This window comes from Pristiophorus japonicus, chromosome 16, assembly GCF_044704955.1.
Source record: "Pristiophorus japonicus isolate sPriJap1 chromosome 16, sPriJap1.hap1, whole genome shotgun sequence".
Lineage (NCBI taxonomy): Eukaryota > Metazoa > Chordata > Chondrichthyes > Pristiophoridae > Pristiophorus > Pristiophorus japonicus.
The window spans coordinates 33,634,665-33,644,715 of NC_091992.1; the positions used below are offsets into that span (position 1 = coordinate 33,634,665).

Genomic DNA, 10,051 nt, shown 5'->3' on the forward strand with positions numbered 1-10,051 from the left:
TTAAATTTGTGCCAAAATTAAAATTAAGAGTATCTGTCATTTTGACATGGCTGATAAATACTGCCCAAAGAGTATTTAACTCCTTTTAAGCAAAAGGAGAAATATATACCCCCAGGGTCTCAAACTCACAGCACGGGTGCGAATTCATATTTTATCATGCCATAGTGCTGTGTTCTAATATACTAATGAGCTGTGCCTCAGCTCTTGCTGGCAGGAATGCTTCCATTATTAAGCTTATTGCTTATGGGTGTAGAATTGTCTTGTATTCGGTAATGGTACAGGAAGAAATGCGCCTATGTTTGTTTCTCCTCCATCAAATGACTTTGCCAAAGTCTGGCTGAATTGGCCTCTAGGGAAAGCCTATTAGGTCTGGAATTCGTTTTCTGGGCCGACGCATTCTAGTTAGACAACACAACATTTGTGAAGTACTTCAAGAGATGGTCTTTTATTGAGAATTGTACCATATAAGAAATATATTTTCTAGATGATCCATTATGCATGAAGTAGTCTATAGTCGATAGTTCTCTGGATTTGTTCTAGCTCCCTTTTTAAATATCGGAATAACATTAGCTCTCCTCCAGACCTCTGGCACAATACTGTTTTCTAATGAATCCTTATAAATATATAATAGTGCCTGTACTATCTCTTCCCTAGTTCTTTTAGTATGTGCAAATGTAATCCATTACTATCTATTTTAATATTAATGATATTCAATACAGAGCCTTGTCTTGGGAAGAACCATAAGGACAAGAGGAGAAAAACATGTAGAATGGGGGAGGAGAAGAAAAGTACGTCGTTATGGAGAATGTTTGTATTGTTTTAAACAATATTTTTTTTAAGATACTAGTTTGAGTACTATGTACACATTTCACTGAGGCCAACAGCAAGCAAACAGCAATATAAGTAACTTTCTTTACCAATGACATGTAACAGTAAGGAAGAGATGTCTTTGTATTCTTTGTGTGATTACTAGGTAGGTCTTTACAACTTCAAATACATGTAATTATTTTTCTTAATTATCCAGAATCTTTGTTAGCCGTGTCTTGTTATTTTAATTATATAGTTGCCGGAATACACAAAGGCTCTCTTGAGGGATGCCGGTGCATCCAGAATGAGAACTTTAGCTACCAGGTCGGAGACTATTGTTTGCAAGTATAATGAGGTTGTGAAAGCAATCAGTAATTATGAGAGGGCTCTGTTTGAAAGCAAGCTAACCACAATTGATGAGGTAAAAACATGATTAATTTGAAACTTTTTCATCAGGTTTCGAATCATTTTTTTTCCAAGTTGTTCTTTACCATTTCTCGAACACGCAGGCCAAGCACCAACTCTGACCACAAGGGCAGCTGGACAACCAGTTTGCAGCTTACTGTCAATGCAAGCCACTAAAACAAGCAGAAGAGTGGCCTGCAGATGCCATTCCTTTGATTTTCCCTCCCCTAAGACCCTTACACCCAGTCAGCGCTTTCCTACTGTGCAAGAGAAGGCTTCTGGTGTGAGCAACATTCCTCTACTTCCTGATGCCACGTATTGGTGTTCTAATGTGCTGTGCCACAAAATCAACTGATTTTTGGTTTCATTTTGTTGAAAATGTTTGAATGTTCAACTGATTATACTTTAACAGAATTCCATTTTTACACCATTAACTTGGAAAAAAACCCATCTCCCTGCTAAGGGCAGCAGCAGCTTTGCCTTGCACTGTTAATGAGCCACAATTTATTTACAAAGGTATGCGTAAGAATGTGCACTTAGCCTTGCAGCTACTCAACAACAACTTGCATTATATAGCACCTTTAATGTAGTAAAGTGTCCCAAGGCACTTCACAGGAGTGTTAACAGACAAAATTTGACACTGAGCCACATAAGGAGATATTAGGTGTCTTAGGAGTGACCTGAAGGAGGAGAATGAGGAAGCGAGGTGGAGAGGTTTATGGAGGGAATTCCAGAGCTTAGGGTCTGGGCAGCAGAAGGCATGGCCACTAATGGTGCCGGCACAATGGGGAGAAAGCTAGAGCGGGTTAGCTCGAATGTGATCAACTTGATCATTATTAAAGTGGATTTGCTATGATATACAAACACAGGCCTAGAAATACGAGAACGCTGGAAATCTGCTGATAACAGCGGCGGCCAATATAACGGCTTCCGCTGTTGCCTGCTCATTAACATCAGCGTGGTGTTGATTTTCTGGTAATGCGCTCTTTCTCGCGCTAAGCTCAGCAGGAGGTGAAAGGCTACGTCTGCCTCCCGCTTGCAGTGAAGGGGAACGGGGAAGAAAGGAGCGTACCAGTGGGTCATGTACGGAACAGTTGCCGTAATTGCTGCAAAAATATTACCAGCTACCCGGTGTTTGTTGATTCTTTAATAGTTCATGAAATGAATGTATCTGCGTTCTCTGTAACACTAATCTTTCCTGAATGGTTACTCTTGAAAGTGTTTAACTGTGTAGTAATCGTGCCAGCTTTTAGTGCATCCCTGTCTGGCGTAAAAATTAAATGGGGAAGGTGGCTCAGCTGTGGTTAACAAGGGAAATTAGGGATAGTGTTAAATCCAAAGAAGAGGCATATAAATTGGCCAGAAAAAGCAGCAAACCTGAGGACTGGGAGAAATTTAGAATTCAGCAGAGGAGGACTAAGGGTTTAATTAGAAGGGGGAAAATAGAGTATGAGAGTAAGCTTGCCGGGAACATAAAAACTGACTGGAAAAGCTTCTATAGATATGTGAAGAGAAAAAGATTAGTGAAGACTAATGTAGGTCCCTTGCAGTCAGAATCAGGGGTGAATTCATAACAAGGAAATGACAGACCAATTGAACAAATACTTTGGTTCTGTCTTCAGTAAGGAAAACACAAATAACCTCCCGAAAATACTAGGGGACCGAGGGTCTAGCGAGAAGGAGGAACTGAAGGATCTAAGGGAAATCCTTACTAGTCAGGAAATGGTGTTAGGGAAATTGATGGGATTGAAGGCCGATAAATCCCCAGGGCCTGATAGTCTGCATCCCAGAGTACTTAAGGGAGTAGCCCTAGAAATAGTAGATGCATTGGTGGTCATTTTCCAACATTCCATGGACTCTGGATCAGTTCCTATGGATTGGAGGGTAGCTAAGATAACCCCACTTTTTAAAAAAAGAGGGAGAGAGAAAACAGGGAATTATAGACCGGTCAGCCTGACATCGGTAGTGGGGAAAATGCTGGAATCAATTATTAAAGATTTAATAGCAGTGCATTTGAAAGCAGTGACAGGATCAGTCCAAGTCAGCATGGATTTATGAAAGGGAAATCATGCTTGACAAATCTTCTCGAATTTTTTTAGGATGTAACTAGTAAAGTGGATAAGCGAGAACCAGTGGATGTGGTGTATTTAGACTTTCAAAAGGCTTTTGACAAGGTCCCACACAAGAGATTAGCGAACAAAATTAAGACACATGGGATTGGGGGTAATATATTGACGTGGATAGAGAACTGGTTGGCAGACAGGAAGCAAAGAGTGGAAATAAACAGGTCCTTTTCAGAATTGCAGGCAGTGACTAGTGGGGTACCGCAAGTTTCAATGCTGGGACCCCAGCTATTTACAATATATATTAATGATTTAGATGAAGAAATTGAATGTAATATCTCCAAGTTTGCAGATGACACTAAGCTGGGTGGCAGTGTGAGCTGTGAGGAGGATGCTAAGAGGCTGCAGGGGGACTTGGACAGGTTAGGTGAGTGGGCAAATGCATGGCAAATGCAGTATAATGTGGATAAGTGTGAGGTTATCCACTTTGGTGGCAAAAACAGGAAGGCAGATTATTATCTGAATGGTGACAGATTAGTAAAAGGGAGGTGCAACGAGACCTGGGTGTCATGGTACATCAGTCATTGAAAGTAGGCATGCAGGTACAGCAGGCAGTTAAGAAAGCAAATGGCATGTTGGCCTTCATAACGAGAGGATTTGAGTATAGAAGCAGGGAGGTCTTACTACAGTTGTACAGGGCCTTGGTGAGACCACACCTTGAGTATTGTGTGCAGTTTTGGTCTCCTAATCGGAGGAAGGACATTCTTGCTATTGAGGGAGTGCAGCGAAGGTTCACCAGACTGATTCCCGGGATGGCAGGACTGACATATAAAGAAAGACTGGATCGACTAGGCTTATATTCACTGGAATTTAGAAGAATGAAAGGGGATCTCATACAAGCATATAAAATTCTGACGGGACTGGACAGGTTAGACGCAGGAAGAATGTTCCTGATGTTGGGGAAGTCCAGAACCAGGGGTCACAATCTAAGGATAAGGGGTAAGCCATCTAGGACCGAGATAAGGAGAAACTTTTTCACCCAGAGAATTGTGAACCTATGGAATTCTCTAGCACAGAAAGGTGTTGAGTCCAGTTCTTTGGATGTATTCAAAAGGGAGTTGGATGTGGCCCTTACGGCTAAAGCGATCAGGGAGTGTGGAGAGAAGGCAGGAAGGGGGTACTGAAGTTGCATGATCAGCCATGATCATATTGAATGATGGTGCAGGCTCGAAGGGCAGAATGGCCTATTCCTGCACTTATTTTCTATGTTTCTATGTTTCTCTGCTCGACACAAAATAATTATTTGATAAATAATTGGTTATGGAATTTTAAATAAATCAATTATATTTTCATACAATTATAAGCAGTTGAGTCCAAATTTGCTCAGGGGTGACGTTCTGGTGATGCTTTCATAAAGATCAAAGAAATCTTATCAGAGTTGATCTTCAAACATTGCAATGGAGTTCACCCATTCATTTACTGATCTACAAACACTCCTGGAAAGCCACCAGAAAATGTAATTCCCGCCCTGCCCCCCTCCCCCCCGCCCCCAACTGATGAGCAAAAAATGAAAGTATAAAAGAAGAACCTTGGCAAAGGAGGCGTTTGAAGTTCCAGCATCCATCTGAGGTGTTTTACACTTGTCGGTCTTCATCCTCGTAAACAATCTGCCAAGTCCTGTCAGACTCCTCATGGCTGTTAATAATGGGAATGGAACTGAACACTGCAATCATAAAGAAAAAAGAAAGACTTGCATTTATATAGCACCTTTCATGACCATTGGATGTCCCGAAGCACTTTACAGCCAATGAAGTACTTTTTGAAGTGTAGTCACTGTTGCAATGTAGGAAATGCGGCAGCCAATTTGCGCACAGCAAGCTCCCACAAACAGAAATATGGTAATGACCAGATAATTTGTTTAGTGATGTTGATTGAGGGATAAATATTGGCCAGTACACTGCCCTGAGGATTCCTGCAGCGATAAGAACATAAGAAATAGGAGCAGGAGTAGGTCATTTGGCCCTTCGAGCCTGCTCCGCCATTCAATAAGATCATGGCTGATCTGATCATGGACTCGGCTCCACTTCCCTTCCCGTTCCCTATAACCCTTTATTCCATTATCGTTCAAAAATCTGTCTATCTCCACCTTAAATATATTCAATGATCCAGCTTGCACAACTCTCTGGGGCAGAGAATTCCATAGATTTACAATCCTCTGAGAGAAGAAATTACTCCTCATCTCAGTTTTAAATGGGTGGCCCCTTATTCTGAGAACATCATTTCAAATGGAAATGGCTATGAATTTTAAAAAGTAGAATCTAGAGGGAAATGGGTACACGCAGGGAACTGTGTTGGACAAGTTGGAGATGCTAAGGAATGAAAGGAAGATCAGAGGTGAGTGTGGAAGAGAGGAGAAGGAGAACATGGCAACCTTACTGGAGGATAGAGTATGTGGATCCAGTTGAAGAACTATCAGCAGATCAGGTGCGATGGGGCCAAATGGTCTCCACTGTGCTATAAATTGTATGGTTTGCAATGTAATCAGTGATGAACCCTTTTGTGAAAAGATTTCAAAGAGTTTTCCTGTCTTGACAAGAAAGGAAGTGACATGGGTGTGATATGGGTCAGGTGGACACCTCTGTCATCTGCAGAAACATCAAGGTTAAACCAAGGTGGGAATAGAGGGGCAAATAGAGCTGTTCAATTTTAACTCTCGTTCCGCCCAGTTTCCACTGGGCAGACAGAGTCAAAATTTACTTGAGCCTTGGAAGGCTACTTGAAAATGGAACCCATCACACACAAGCCTGTTTATGTTTGCTCCTGGTATCTCTAGACACTCATCTGCTGAAGGAGTCATTGCATAACAATCAAGAACAGCAGACTTGATGGATGCCTTATTCCCTCATTAGTCCAGGAACAGCGAGGCCAACTGTACTGCAACCACTGACACCTTGCCTGCAATTGGGTGGCTCAGTCCAGGCCAGGAATTAAAACTTGGACCTTTGTAATCTGTCTGCCTCAATGCCACACCTCCTGAAGGTTCATAAATGGCATTTAAAATTTCCATGTGGACCAGAAAAATTGAACATATAATGGAAAATTGCCATTTTAGGAGAGAGATATATTAACACGGTGTAGTAGATTTGTAGTTCATTACACCCTAATTTTTTCTCAAAGCGATCAATTTTATAAATCGACTGATTGAAATTGTCAGAATCGTTTTTAGGAAGGTGTTGCAGTCTCTGCAGTAAAAAAAGCGCTGCATCTTGAATTAATCAAAATGACCATTAGAGGTCAGTCTTACTTCATGAAATGAATTCTGCTGTGATCTTTTAAACACTTGCAATATGTGTGATCTTACTAATTTTTAAAAAGGGAGAGATTTTGTATTTTTTTCCAAACTGACTATGCTTAAAGTATTGTAAAGTGGAAAATACATTCTGGCAACCTAATTGGCTGCACTACTGGTTTGGTCTTGATCACAGTTCAGACCAATGGAAGTTAAATTTGCAGTTTTAAAGTGATTATAAATTATTCTGCAAATTTTAGAATGTGAATTGCACAAACTTGACAGTAGTGGTAAATCAAATTTAGACAATGAATTTATGGTTGTATTAGCACATCTCCCTTGGGTAGTCTGAGGCACAATTATGATGTTTAACTCATGGACTCACTACCTCTTTAAGGCTACAGGTTAAGACCCCCTGGAAATCCAGGTTCTGATAGCAATTGTAAATACCTAGAGGTCAGTAAGTTGCTTGTGTGTTTCTGGTTCCAGATCAGAACCCAGGATGAAGTGCTTTTTTTCACTTTTTAAAGACTATATTGCATCTGGCATGTGACCTCTGATGTATGACGTCTGCAGTGTGATGGGTGCGAGGTAAATGTAAAATAAATTCTTGTACATTATCAGATCTCCCATGGTGTTCACAGTAAATTGGATTATTACTGGGCAATATCCAGTTTACTATCGCTTCTTATCGCTTCTCGGCCTTTTGGCTAAGATCATGCGCAACTGACCTGACAGGGGAGTAGCCACCATGACCCCAAGGTGGTTCTCCCTGGATCAGGAAGGTATATGCTTGCTTTTTGGAAATAGGAGGTGGGTGGGGTGGCTTGACCCATCCACCTCCATGGAGGTGTGTGGGGGTCACACACCCATCTCCATGGCACGAACCTGGTATTGCAGTACTTCCAGGAACGGTGCAGTGGCTCTAGGCCTTTTGGCTAAGAGCATTGGCGCAGAGTGATCCTTGATGTGTGCAAGGTGACCTCTGGCATTTGTGATTTGACAAAGAATTGGAACGATTGGCTATGAATTTTAATAAAAATTAAAAAAAATAAAAAATATCCAGTTTACTATTCTGCTGAGGTGGAGCTGTGTCCTTCAAGTTGACAAAAGTCTATTTTTTGTTTGATAAACTTGGTTCAAGTCAATAAGTTAAATTTTTTGTTTAGAATACATGGCAGATTATGCTTGTTTTTAAAAATGTATTCTTGAGATGTGGGCATCACTGGCAATGCTGTATTTATTGCCATCCCTAGGTGCCCTGAGGGCATTAATAGTCCACCATGTGGATGTAGAACAGTACCTCCCAAACCCGCGACCTCTACCACTCAGAAGGACAAGGGCAGCAGGTGCATGGGAGCACCACCACCTCCAAGTTCCCCTCTAAGTCACACACCATCCTGACTTGGAAATATAGCGCTGTTCCTTCATCATCGCTGGGTCAAAATCCTGGAACTCGCTCCCTAATAGCACGGTGAGAGTACCTTTGCCACATGGACTACTGTGGTTCAAGAAGGCAGCTCACCACCACCTTCTTAGTTGGGGCAATTAGAGATGGGCAATAAATGCTGGCCTTGTCAGCGACGCCCACATCCCGTGAATGAATAATTAAAAGAAACTGGAGTCACATGTAGGCCAGACTATGAAAAGAATCAGGTATAAAAAGAAATCAGCACATTTAAAAGATATACTGTGTTCTTACGAAAGGGGATTGACCTGGAGCATTAACCCTATGTTTCTTCACAGATGCTACCTGACCTGTTAAGTGTTTTTGGGACAAAATGTTCTAAATTGCCTTTAGCAATTTTTCACTTTCTCTTTCGTTACCTTGCAGCTTGATCTTTAAGTGTCTTTTTTCTACTTCACGGTCACCAACTTCTGAAGCCAGTGTTTATCTCTTAACTAAGAGCGATATATACGCTTGGTTTTCCTGAGTGTGAAACTCTGCACTTTGGCAAAACACTCCTTCCAGTGAAAGATCTGGGACCTGAAGTAATATACAAAAATGAGTAACCGATGTATGCATTAGCCAGTACTAGGTTGAACCTCCCTTAGCCGGAACCCTCAGGACCTGGCCTGTTCTGGATAAGGAGTATTTCTGTACAAGTGGTGGTCACGTTAAATTGGATGGTACAGGTACTGAGCAAGGGGATTTCGGAGCTGGCTGGCTTGGGGCTGGGAGTGCAGAAAAGAAATCCATGGAGGGGGTGGTGGATCAAAGAGTCAGGCCAGCAATTGCGGGAGTCGGCAGCGGGGAAGGATATCAATTTGGTCTTGTCGGAGTTCTGCGCATGTGCCACCCGGTGGCCGGATATGGTTCCAGATGAGGGGTGGGTCCGGATAAGGGAGTACCTTAAATAGCATGCTGTTGGGTCCCATTTTCACAACATTTGTGGAATACAGGGTATACACCACTTTGGTTACTGTTGAGGGGGATGACTCATCAGGGGGGAGCAGCAGTAGCCAAGTTCATGGCACCGTGGCTGGCTCTGCTGCACAGGAGGGCAGGAAAAAGACTGGGAGAGCGATAGTGATAGGGGATTCAATTGTAAAGGAAATAGATAGGCGTTTCTGTGGCCGCAACCGAGACTCCAGGATGGTATGTTGCCTCCCTGGTGCAAGGGTCAAGGATGTCTCGGAGTGGGTACAGGGCATTCTGAAAAGGGAGGGTGAACAGCCAGTTGTCGTGGTGCACATAGGTACCAACGATATAGGTAAAAAACGGCATGAGGTCCTACGAGACGAATTTAGGGAGCTAAATTAAAAAGTAGGACCTCAAAAATAGTAATCTCAGGATTGCTACAAGTGCCACGTGCTAGTCAGAGTAGGAATCGCAGGATAGCTCAGATGAATCCGTGGCTTGAGGAGTGGTGCAGAAGGGAGGGATTCAAATTCCTGGGACATTGGAACCGGTTCTGGGGGAGGTGGGACCAGTACAAACCGGACGGTCTGCACCTGGGCAGGACCGGAATCAATGTCCTAGGGGGAGTGTTTGCTAGTGCTGTTGGGGAGGAGTTAAACTAACATGGCAGGGGGATGGGAACCTATGCAGAGAGACAGAGGGAAATAAAATGGAGGCAGGAGCAAAAGATAGAAAGGAGAATAGTAAAAGTGGAGGGCAGAGAAACCCAAGGCAAAAAACAAAAAGGGCCACATTACAGCAAGATTCTAAAGGGGCAAAGTGTGTTAAAAAGACAAGCCTGAAGGCTCTGTGCCTCAATGCGAGGAGTATTCGGAATAAGGTGGACGAATTAACTGCGCAGACAGCAGTTAACGGATATGATGTGATTGGCATCACGGAGACATGGCTCCAGGGTGACCAAGGCTGGGAACTCAACATCCAGGGATATTCAACATTGAGGAAGAATAGGCAGGGAGGAAAAAGAGGCGGGGTGGCGTTGCTGGTTAAAGAGGAAATTAATGCAATAGTAAGGAGGGACATTAGCCTGGATGATGTGGAATCGGTATGGGTGGAGCTGCGGAATAC

General features: G+C 42.7%; 1 non-coding gene across 1 annotated transcript; it reads left to right on the forward strand.

The window, feature by feature from the left end:
• Window positions 1-7,254: 7,254 nt before the first annotated feature.
• Window positions 7,255-7,448, forward strand: LOC139227328 (U2 spliceosomal RNA). The gene has a single exon (XR_011587424.1). It is a non-coding gene; the product is annotated as a U2 spliceosomal RNA (small nuclear RNA).
• Window positions 7,449-10,051: the final 2,603 nt, after the last annotated feature.